General features: G+C 41.2%; 1 long non-coding RNA gene across 1 annotated transcript; it reads right to left on the reverse strand.

Moving 5' to 3' along the window:
- Nucleotides 1-4,396: 4,396 nt before the first annotated feature.
- LOC145554534 (uncharacterized) lies at nt 4,397-7,501 on the reverse strand. The gene is made up of 2 exons (XR_014090506.1): nt 5,669-7,501; nt 4,397-4,705 (listed from the first exon to the last, which is right to left on the reverse strand). It is a non-coding gene; the product is annotated as an uncharacterized LOC145554534 (long non-coding RNA).
- Nucleotides 7,502-11,852: the final 4,351 nt, after the last annotated feature.

Below are 11,852 nucleotides of genomic sequence, written 5' to 3' on the forward strand. Positions count from 1 at the left end.
AAACAGCCAAAACATCGAGTTCCTTTAAATCTGGACTGAAAACCCAGCACTCGATGATACTCGAAAACATTTAAGATTCTGTTACTGGTTTCTCAGTTGGTGGCTATATTATGATTTTACGACTTTTCATGTTGTGTTTTTATGATGTGAAGAACTGTGAATTGCCTCATTGCCTTGTGCTATGCAAATAAACCTGACTTGACTTGTTTATTGATGTGACTGTCACTCCTAATGGTTGCATTTATAAATTCAATACTTTTGGCAGTGTAGTATACATATTAAACAACACAGAGTCACGGCACACACATTTTCAGTCTCTCACTTTAAGGTAAACAGCTACGTGTTGTAGACAAGCAAAAATACGACACTGCTCCTCTGAGCCCCTCTGCAATTTAAAATCTTACTCATACCACACCAAAGGCTTGTTGTAGCCCCTCCTCCACGTTAAATGCCCTTAGACAGTTTTTCTCCTCTTTCATTTTTTTTCTTGGATGTATTTTCAAGGTACTGATTAAGTCTACTGATACTGTGACAAGTGAGGAAACCATCCGGCTTGACTTCGTCGATCTGCCCGACTCATACGTGCATCAAGCTGAACTCGATTGGCCTCACAAAGCCTCTTTGACCCATCCATCCATCTCACACACCCCACCTCCCTGTCACTCAGTCACTTATGGACAGACAGGCTTCTCTGAATATAGATGTCGCTCCTTGTCAGCTTTTTTTTTCCATCTCACACCTCACAGACTGCCAAAGATCCGCTGTTCCTGAGTTTCCCAGAATACTTCTGAACGACACGCGCTGTCCAACGCGCCACGTCTGCTGCTGACAAATCTGGCAGCGTCCCGCTCCCGATCATCTGCTCATATCATCTCCTTCTCAGGCGAGACCCTTTCTGTTTTAGCTATTTCTCTCCGTCTCTCTCTCTCTCTCCAAATATTTAAACACCACATTTTCTTTTCTTTTTTGTTGTTGTTGCTGCTGTATTTTCCCTTCTACGGAAAAAAGATTTTTTTTTTTGTGTGTGTTATCCTTGATCCAAATCACAGCCTGCCTGGTGACTAGAAACTGATTCAAAGAGGAAACTGGGGGGAGAAATTCAACCGTTGGCATTTTGTTGCAGCTGTACCAAACCTTAAGTAGAATTTATTTATTTAACTAATAAACTGAATTTGTTTAAATCCACTCCTGGGCATAATGATGGTTTTAGGTCTTGATTAAACAAATGAATGAATCTGGAGGGAATATCTGGGTAATGCCAATGGGACCTTCCTGATGAAATAATTTGAGCTCAACAAATAAGAGGAATCTTCAAAAGGAAAAAATATATATATCGGATGAGTTTGACGCCATAATGCAAGAAATTAGATTTTCACTCATATTATTTGGGAGGGGTGTAAATATCTTTTTAAGGCAACATGAATAAAAGGTCATAAACAGAAACTCCTTTTTATTGCTCTAAAATCTTTTGAGAAAAGTCTGTCTCAAATATAACATTACTGATTGACTTAAGAAAAACAAAAAAACAACAATTTTAATTCTAAATCTGCTGGCGGTACATATCTTTTTTTTTAACTTGAAGTCTCATTAGCACGTACAAAACATTATATGGACATTTTAATGAGTTGTTTTTTTTTGCGTAGGTGGAGTGCAATATACATCACATTCATGATTGTGTGTATTTATTCATCCCCTTGGATATTTAATGTTTTGTGCCATAATAATGCAGATGGCTGCTCTTCATCTGAGAACAATGTGAAACCTCTGCTGACTTACATTTACTACACCCACACAGCGATAGATAGATAGATAGATAGATAGATAGATAGATAGATAGATAGATAGATAGATAGATAGATAGATAGATAGATAGATAGATAGATAGATAGATAGATAGATAGATAGATAGATAGATAGATAGATAGATAGATAGATAGATAGATAGATAGATAGATAGATAGATAGATAGATAGATAGATAGATAGATAGATAGATACTTTTACTTTTACTTTTATTGTTCTCTATAATAATTTCTGTGAGTTTCTCTGCCGTGCAGTACCAGATGAAATGAAGAGCCTGGGGGTCCAGATTTATTTTTCCAGCTCCTACACATTATGAGTCATCTCGCCACGCTAAGCTAACCCCTCCTTATCTACCTCTCTCTTAAGGACGATGCACTGGAAGAGAGCCTCCACTCCCAGACGAGCTGTTTGACTGTCACCTACACAAGCTAATGGAGCTCTTCAACACGACACCCCATTTACTTTCTCAGCTCGAAACCTGTCAAAGTAAGACAGGTGACCAAATCCTCCCTCTTCCCCCCCGTTTTTTTTTTTCCCCACCAAAAGTTGCGTTTAGTGATGAGCTGCGAAATCCGTGGAGAGAGGAGGAGTTGGTCTCTAGTTTCTTCTGGGTGAGATGCAACACGGATTTCTGGAAGACATCTCGTTTTTAAGATAAAGGTTTACGTTTTATGTTTATGTGGATGAGACGTACAGTGAAACAGAACTCATAAATGAGATGTATTAACTGAGGTCCCGTACACACGGGTGTTTTTTTTGGTAAACAAAAAAAAAAAAAAAAATAGAGTTTTTTTGCAAAAGAGAAAGAGGAAAGAAAATGCGACCCATCTGCTAGTTTGAAGGGAGACAACTAGGCCAGGTTGCCGCTACGCATGGCTGTGATAAACAAGATGCAGGGGTTGAAAAGCAGCATGAAGCACAAAATGGAGAGAGACCTCCCCTCATCCACCAGTGGATGGAAACTGTCCACCCCTATCCTGGGAAAGTTTTTTGGGATTTTGCAGTTTCCATCAACTGTTTCTAATGCAATACTTCAAAATGTGAGTTTAAAAAAAAGCATTGATGGAAACAGCTTGTGACAGAAGTGTTCAGCTTGTTGTATAATTTAATTAGTTAATAATAATTCAGACTCAACTGTAACTTACTGTAAAACTTGTCACTCCAGTGGTTTTAACCAAAACCAAATCGACATACATACAAAGAGACATATCTCAAAAGAACTGCAGCTGTAATGGCAGCAGAAGCTGATTGTAGCACAAAATTAAACAGAGTGGAAAACATATGCATGCCACACTAAGAAGATGTTTTGTGAGTAAAAGCCATGTCAGTTTTTTCCTGCACATCATGCTAGCGTGCTGCCTCTTGATGGTTGATGTCAAATAATGATAAAAAAAATACAATGTAGTTTGAAGTAATAACGTGACAAAATGTGAAAAAGTGAAGTAGCATCAAAATGCAGGACTGAGATCTGTTAGTCACCTCAGCAAAGGACATTTCATTTTTGAGCTTTATGTTTATTAAACCATTTTTCAGTTGTTTTCTTTTGTCAGTTTTGTTGTTGTTGTTGTTTTTTTTACATATGACGTAGAAATACTATCTGTGTTGTACAAAAACAGCGCATAAAAATTATTAGACAAGATAGCATTTGAAACTAGATGCTCAGCCACTGGGCCGCTGTGTTTGTGTGTCTGTGACAGGCTCTCTATTCACCAGAACACAATAACGCCTCCCAGTACAGCCTCCCCACTGTCCCGTCTGGTGGCCAAGTGGCAGAATGCAGACTGTCCTACAGTACGGTCTCTCTCTCTCTCTTTTTTCTGGTTTTAGGGAGACACGGTCATTCATGCAGAGCACAAGAGCCCAGTCATTTCAGGAATGACTACCAGCATTCAGAAAGAGGGGAGGGGAAAAAAACAAACAAAAAAAACATTGAATTTGGGGAAGCGTTTGGCTTGCGTTTGACAGGAGGGTAAGAGGGCAAACGTCCAACCACCGAAACGCGTACGTAGCGGCACAAACAGGCATGCAAATTTGTGGCCCCGAACCATCCCACCCTGTTTCAGTTTCCTGTCAACGGTCACAATGCTATCAGGCAACCCATGCCTATCTTATGGAGTGCAGGCTCAGACATAGCCAGAAGTTTGCAGAGTGTTTCTGTTTGAGAGAAAGAGGGTTTGCTTGTGTGCACGCGTGTGTGTGTGCGTGCGTGCGTGTGTGTGTGTGTGTGGGGGCGGGGGGGTGTGCGTGGGTGTGTGTGTGTAGGTGCGTGTGTGTGTGTGTGTGTGTGCGTGTGTGTGTGTGTGTGTGTGTGTATTCCCCGGGGGGTATAAGCAAATGAATTCAGTGCACAGGAATGTACAGCTGAGTGTTTTCTGATGGAAAAAAAAAAACTTTTTATGCTTCTGATGACCTCCATATTTAGTTGTTTCTATTACTTTTGCCAAATGTTGATCTAGAGTTGTTTTTTTCAGCACTAAAAGCATTAGTATGGTTTTTTTTTTATAATAACGCTCAACCATTGCCGTAAACATGCTAATGTATTTGATGAAAAGCATAAATATTCATTGATTTTGTCAGTAAGTTCATACACAGGATGAAATTTGTGTCATTTATTGGGTTTTTTCCCCCCAATATTTAAAATGCTTCATCTTGACATAAAAGTTGATATTATCCCCCTTTTTTTTCTCCTGTTGAAATCTGCTACAAAGGCATTCGGCGATGGGAAGAGAGATGCGACATTCTCTGTGAGCTCATCTTGTCTCGCGTCAGATATCCACTTCAGCCTGTGATTGTTGATAATCTCTGCACATTCGTCTTGCTTCTCATTCCAGCTGTTTGAAGCCTAGGAGAATACCTCCATCCTGTCCTGGCCTGAACACTTTCCCCGCACCGCCTACAGCTCTCTGAAAATAGACAAATAACCCACAGGGAGCATGAGACACATTCAGAGCTCTGCACCTTTAGAAACAGTAAATTGCCTTTCGCCAAGCGTGTTGCAATCCCCCTCTTTCCCCCCTCACTTTGCTTTCTGTGCCCCCCCCACACACACACACACATGTTCTGGGCCCTGCGCGGTCAAAGAGATGTTTACTTGAAGAACGTTACGAGACGAAAGTGGAGAGATGAGAAACGGAGCCTTTTTAGTTAAATGTGTGTCAGACCTATCTGTTCTGTTACGTCATCTGAACTCAACTTGATCTGCAGAGGGAAACCATCCTTATTGTTTTGGCTTTTTTTTTTTTTTTCGATTGAGTTTTTGAGTGTGTGGCATCAAAGTGGCTGCATCCTGTCAGCAAAATTCCTCTAGTTTGTAATTAAAAGTGTTACATATAATCAAGAAAGTCTGGCTTTCTGTAATGAAAAGGGAAATATTTTGGACTGGTGCATCTACACTCCAATCATTTCTCTTATTTTGCTCTGGGCTTCACAGATTTAAATATCTATATCTAAAAGAGGCATCAATACTGACTGTAAATGCTTGAAATGGAGACATTTCAAGCATACTATTTTAGATTCTGTCTTTATCGACTTGTTGATTATTTGTAGCAAATTTGATTATTTGCTACAAATAATCAAATTAAGTTCATCCAAGTAAATACGTTTTTTAAGTTGTCATGTAAAAAAAAAAACAGAAAATGTAAATAAAACAAACGTAACTTGATTATGGGCGACAAATGAACCTTTTTTTTGTTAAAGTTGGAACTCCATTTTCTTGCTTACAAGATGCTACTACATAGCATTTGTAATGAAACACAAGGAAATTGTCTTGTTGCACAAAAACAATCCATATACAGTCATTTGAAAAAAACAAAAAAAAAACTATGGCATCCTATTAAACACTCAGTTCTTTGAACAGAAATCCTCACATATGGGTGTAAGGTGAATCAGTCCCTGTGGGACGGGGGTCAGTCTGCGCCTCCAGTGAAGGAGTTCATCCACTTAGGCTAAATGAACTTGAGAGCATGCAGAGTGCCGCTCTGGTGTTCTGCGGCGAAGAAATACTTCACAAAATAATGTAAAGGCTCAATCAACTTGTCCAACTACATTATGGCAATGAGACATTCCGCAGTGGGCTGAAATACGGCGAACGATCATTCATGTTGTAAGATAGACGGACTACAAGTTGCGTGAAAGCTCCCTGATTGCCCTTTTATGTCTGCGACACATACAAATACATATAAATATGAAGCCGAGCGGCTCTGTGCCAGCTTATACTTGCCCACAAATTACAGTAATAACAGGTTCTACATGTTGCCAGCAGATTGAGAGACGGCAGACAACTGCAGTCAGCAGCAATTAAACGGTGGTGTAAGTGTGCTGTTGTCATGGCGACTAAACTCTGAAATTCTGTTTCATATTAAAATGCCGCTGCTTTTGTTAGCGCGCCTCTGCATCCTTAACCTCCCCTTCCTCAGGTTGCCTGGCTCTTATGTCATCCCTGCTTTCCATCAGTCTGTAGGAGAACATCAGACGCAGCACCAGTTCACCAGCTTGTCTCCACCATCAGCACCACCAGCCTTTGTGTCTCTTTCTGTTTCTCTCCCTGCTGTGCCCTCATCCATGTTACCATGTTAGACAGTTAGGAGACACATTGTGGCACAAGATGCAGCGGTGGGGGTGGATGATTTGTGCCACCGGGGTTTTACAGTCCGTCTCCCCTCCACCACACACACATTTCTAAAGGAAACGGCGCTGCATTGTTTTGCCCCCCGGTGTGTGGAGAGACACCAAGGTAAATCGCTTTATTTGCGAGCCGCCTATATACGAGAGAGAAAGCCTGACTGGAGATGTGTGGGAGATTTGGAGTGTTTTTGATTTCTGCGACCTTCCTTTTATTTTTTTACTTTTTATTTTTGAATGCAGTCTGGCTCTGCTGCACGGCGCTAGGAAGGTATTAAGCTAAGACCGTGTTCAGCAGCCATCAGGTCTGTGTTTTTCCATGTTGATGTAAGTAGTAGCAGAGGTGTGTCTGAAAAATGAACTGAATGTCTTCAAACACATTTGGAGTTGGTTTTTTTGTGTGTGTTTTTTTTCCTTATGTCCACTGTTCATTGTGCCAGGACCGATGTGGAGAGGGGGGTGACTTTGTGTGAGCTACTTCAAAACTTTGACTTTGTTGTCTCCAAACTCTGTAACTCTTAGCGGTGCGTTCAGGGCCACCGTCCAATTGGAAAACTCGCAGCCAAACACGATGCTGCTGCCGTTGTGCTACACAGACGTAGAGCAATGGGTTATTATGAGCAAATAATTTCATTTTTGTTTCATCAGACCACATAACGGGGTCTCCAAGAATTAAAATCATCCTGTAATCTTCCTTTTTTTTTTAGCTTAAATTATGTGATTAAAACCATAACATGTCAATAAATGAAGTCAACTTTATTTCTTAAGCACGTTTCAGCAAAATGGCAGATCTAAGTGCCTTACATAAAATAAAATTAAAATACAGTAACCAAATATGAAACAGCAATAAACATTTGGTCAAATAGCATCGTCAAAATGATCAAGAAAAGATGCATCAAATTGTGTTGGTCAATGTCCCAGTTATTATAAACCAAGGCTAACTCTAAGCAGGTGGGTTTTAGCCTCGATTTAAGGAAACTCTGTTTCTGTTTTTTGCTGGAAGTTTCTTCCAGACCAAATTAAAATCTTATTAAAGGAATAATATAGGAATAATAATCTCACTATATATATATATATATATATATATATATATATATATATATATATATATATATATATATATATATATATATATATATATATATATAAAAATCATCTCATCATTCGTTTGACACTTAGAAAATGTGCCATAATGTTGGTAGATCTAAATGGCCTAAGACAAGATAAGTTTAGCGATCAAACAGGGAAAAAAATGTACATAGAGGGAGTGTACATTTCAACCCCAAATGAAGTTTACTTACTGACATGTCTGCTAAGACACCCAATGGTCTGGGAAGAAAACCAGAAACACCCAGGAAACAACGCAGACCTTGGAAGAACCTGCAGACATTTCACAGTAAAGTCACACCCGTTCTGCAGAGTCAAACACATGCACTTCTTCCTCTGTGTCAGTAACTTTGCCTTTGCCTCCAAAATGTATTAAAAAAAAGTTAAATATAAATAAGAAAAAAAAATTGAGAGAAAGGTGGAAAAACACATACAGCCAGGAAAATAGATGGTAAGAACAAGGGGGGCTAAAAAAGGAAATACACAAAGTTGATTTCTGAGCTATGGCTCAGGGGAGGCTCCATGACTCAGGTAGGCTCATGGCAAGTTGCCTGGAAATAGACAAGCAAAGGCAGGTAGGCAGAAATCAGATCAGCTAGAGAGGAGGAAGAGGAGGGGGAGGAAGAAGGAGAGGAGGACGAGGAGGATGATGGAGTTGGAGCAGAGTGAGAAACGAAGAGAGACCAACAGATGACGACTACACAGGCCCGGTGGGTTCTGCTGTTATGCAACAAGAGACGAAAAGGTGCAGACTAATTACAACGCACAATGCAAGCAAACCACACTGAAGTTGGTCTAATTGTGAGAACAGTTTGCGTGCATGCGTGTGTGTATGCATGTGTGCGTGTGTGTGTGTGCGCTGCTGTCTTTTCATGCAGGATTTATCTTTGCCCAGCAGGCAGTGGTATACCATATGGTCCACACCGAGTAGATATTCCTAAAGAAACACGTTCAACACTCATACTTTGACACAAAGAGACGCGGGCTCGCACGTGGACGCTTCACACGCAGACGCGTTGCGTTCGCGTGCATAAAATGTGACAGGGAGGAAGTTGAGAAAGCCAGACACTGGTAAGCGAGATAGAGCCATCTGCCCCGTTGTTGGATCTTTGCTGAGATCCACGAAAATCACGAACCACATAATTACACAACAAACCAAGCTAGCTCTGTGCTGAGACAAGCGTTAGGTTATGGTTGCTTCAAAAAATAAATAAATAAATAAAATCCACAGGAAGTTTGAACCGGTTGAAGACATGAGAGGGTGCCTTTCCTGAATTCCCCTCAGACATTAGGAACCCCAAAGGAAGCGGGGGTGGGAGGGGTTGGCTGGGAGTCCACTAAGCCCCCAGAGCCCATATGGTCTGCAGGCACACACACCCCAAAACGACTAGACAAGCCCAGAGGCTGGAGCCCCAGAGAAGAAACAATGAAAAGACTGAATGAACATTTAGATGTGCGCTCTAAAAGTCTTCCAGGAGAATTGTGTTCATGTGCACACGTGACGGCTATTTGTTTGGTAGCGTTCAAGGCTAAAGAGGTTTTTTTTTCTTTATTTTTCTGATTAAACTAGCTCTACAAGATAGGCAACATGGGGAAATTTATGTGAGCACAAGTCACGGAAAATAAATAAGGCCAAGAGATGACTCCGTGCCCTCCGATGTGTCGACACTTCTGGTGTTATTATGAATGAGAAACCTGCAGCCTTGCCACGTCCCTTTCTTTGTGTGTGTGTGCGTGTGTGTGTGTTTTCCCACTGTTGGCTCAGATTTGCTTCCAACTCCTTTTGTCTCCTCGTTGTTTTATTTGGCTACGTCTTGTTAAACAGTGTGAATACACTTTTAGCTTTCCTGACTGCTTACAGCAAGTAGGTGGCTTCTCATTATGTCTGCCAGTTTGTACACTCAGTGATAACCATCCCAGTTATCAGCCTTATCAGAGATTAGGAGGGGCCTCGGAGAATCAGAGAAAGATCGAGAGAGACACTCAACAGAATAAAGATGAGACGGGCAATAAACTGGATGCTTTTCCACCAAGTCACTCTTGAGGCATTTATGGGATTGAAAGTTGTACCAACAGACAGAAAGAGGGGATTGACATGTAGCAAATATTCAGCTTACTTGCAACTGATTGGCAGAAGTTGTACATCATGCCATCAATGTGTGATCTATTAAGCATCACGCAGGAAATTCTTTGGCTTTGTTGTTTTTTGGGGGGTTATGATCTTAGTACCACACCGTCTTCGTGTAAAAGATACTGGAGTCTTTTAGATGTACGAAGGCGACCTTGAATCAGAACTGGCATTACTCTTTGTAAGCTAGTTGGACGTTGAGATGTCCGAAAAAGATTTTTACGTGGCTCCAACGTGAAAACAAAGAGACCGAGTTACACTGAACATAAATATAGACGCAATACTTGGTCGTGAGCTGAACTCGGAGATTCAGAAGTTTTACAACAGATCCGTTTCTCTCCCGTATTGTTCGCAAATCTGTCTAAATCTGTGACGTGCCACCTCCCAGGTGTGGCAAGGACAGGTGTCAATAAAAGGGCATTCTGAAATGTGCAGAATGGGTCAGGAAACCAGTCAGTATCTGGTGTGACCCAGGCCTGTCACAATAACAAATTTAGCTGGACGATAAATTGTCCCAGAAGTTACTGCGATAAATGATAATATTGTTGTTTTGAGACAATTTTCAACTAATGGCAAAAGAATGCAAGAACACACTCTCAGAAATCAATAGATGTTCATTGCAGTTTAAAATTTAACACTGGAAGACATTTGAAATATCCAAGATAAACAAACAACAGGGCTGCACGGTGGTGCAGTGGGTAGCACAGTAAGAAGGTTCTGGGTTTGATTCCCGGCCCGGGGTCTTTCTGCACGGAGTTTGCATGTTCACCCTGTGCAGTACCCGGGTTCTCTCCAGAGTCCAAAAACATGACTCTCAGGTTAATTGGTCTCTGTAAGGTCTCTTTCAGAGCGAGTGTGTGCGTACATGTGTGTGCGTGTGTGTGTGTGTGTGTGTGCGTGTGTGTGTGCGTGTGTGTGTGTGTGTGTGCGTGCGTGTGTGTGCGTGGAGCGTGTGTGTGCGCGTGTGGGTGTGCGTGTGTGTGTGTGTGTGTGTGTGTGTGTGTGTGTGTGTGTGTGTGTGTGTGTGCATGGTTGTGTGTCCTGTCTGTCTCTGTGTTGCCCTGCGATGGACTGGCGACCTGTCCAGGGTGACCCCGCCTCTCGCCCGAAATGTCTCGCCGGAGGTAGGTACCAGCACCCCTCCCGACAGAAAACGGATGGATGGACGGAAGTAAACAACAAATAAAATGAATTATGAAGTCTCTGTAAATAAAATTGGGCTAGTTGAAACAAAAAAACACCAAACTGAAGACTCTATCGTCCAGTTTTTGGTAGAAAGAGAGGAAAAGAGAAAAACGATATGTCATGCCAAATTGCTTGTTTTAATTTATCATGTGATCAATTGACTTATTGAGTATTGTGACAGGTCTAGAGCAGTGCAAGACAAAATCGAATGTGAGCATTTGCCCAATCAAATTCGCTACAATGACAAACTGCAGCCATGTCGAGGCTCTGATGAGGACGACGAGCGTGAGCTTCTATAAGATGGCGTCTGACAGTTTGTACTGAATTTCTTTGGTTATGCAAACCCATCGTTGCAGCAGCTGACCCACTGGCTGGTCTCAGGTGAACATAATGGTGGTCTGTACTTGAATGTGCCCAATGCCCACAGACAAATAGAGGCAATCCCAATGGAAGGGGTGGTTTATTCTTACTGTCTAGCATTAATATCATGATTCAGCAACAACACTATTTAATGTGAATAACTAATTTATTCCTTCCCTACAGTCTCAATAGTTTCCTGCCTTGATGAAAAAAGAAAATTGAACTAGCGCTGGGGTAATAGAGAATGTTTAAGCCGAAACATTGGAGTGTTGGACGGATGGTGGCGGCACCGTCTGAAAGCCAACGTACTACACCATTGTTGTTGTCTAATTTTCGGAGACATAAAGCAAGGTGTTGCTACTCAATACATCTGAAGGACTTTCTAAGTACATGTAAGATTTGTTAGAAAATGTCATACATCGTCATATGGGAAAATTGCGTGTATTCCATTTAAAATTAGTTAAGATTGTGAGACTTATGAGTAATGTAGTTGCCAGAGTAGAGATGAGCAGTCAAAATGTCTTTTGTACTCAACATAACATGTTTCTTTTCTGACTCAAAACTGTTTGTGACATAAAAAGCCACAACTAACCCGAACAGAAACTAACTAAGGTCAGGATCGTCACCTCTGCAAAGTTCTGCATGCGAAC

The sequence above is a fragment of the Poecilia reticulata genome, chromosome 13 (genome assembly GCF_904066995.2).
Source record: "Poecilia reticulata chromosome 13, P_reticulata-male-v2, whole genome shotgun sequence".
NCBI classification, from domain to species: domain Eukaryota; kingdom Metazoa; phylum Chordata; class Actinopteri; order Cyprinodontiformes; family Poeciliidae; genus Poecilia; species Poecilia reticulata.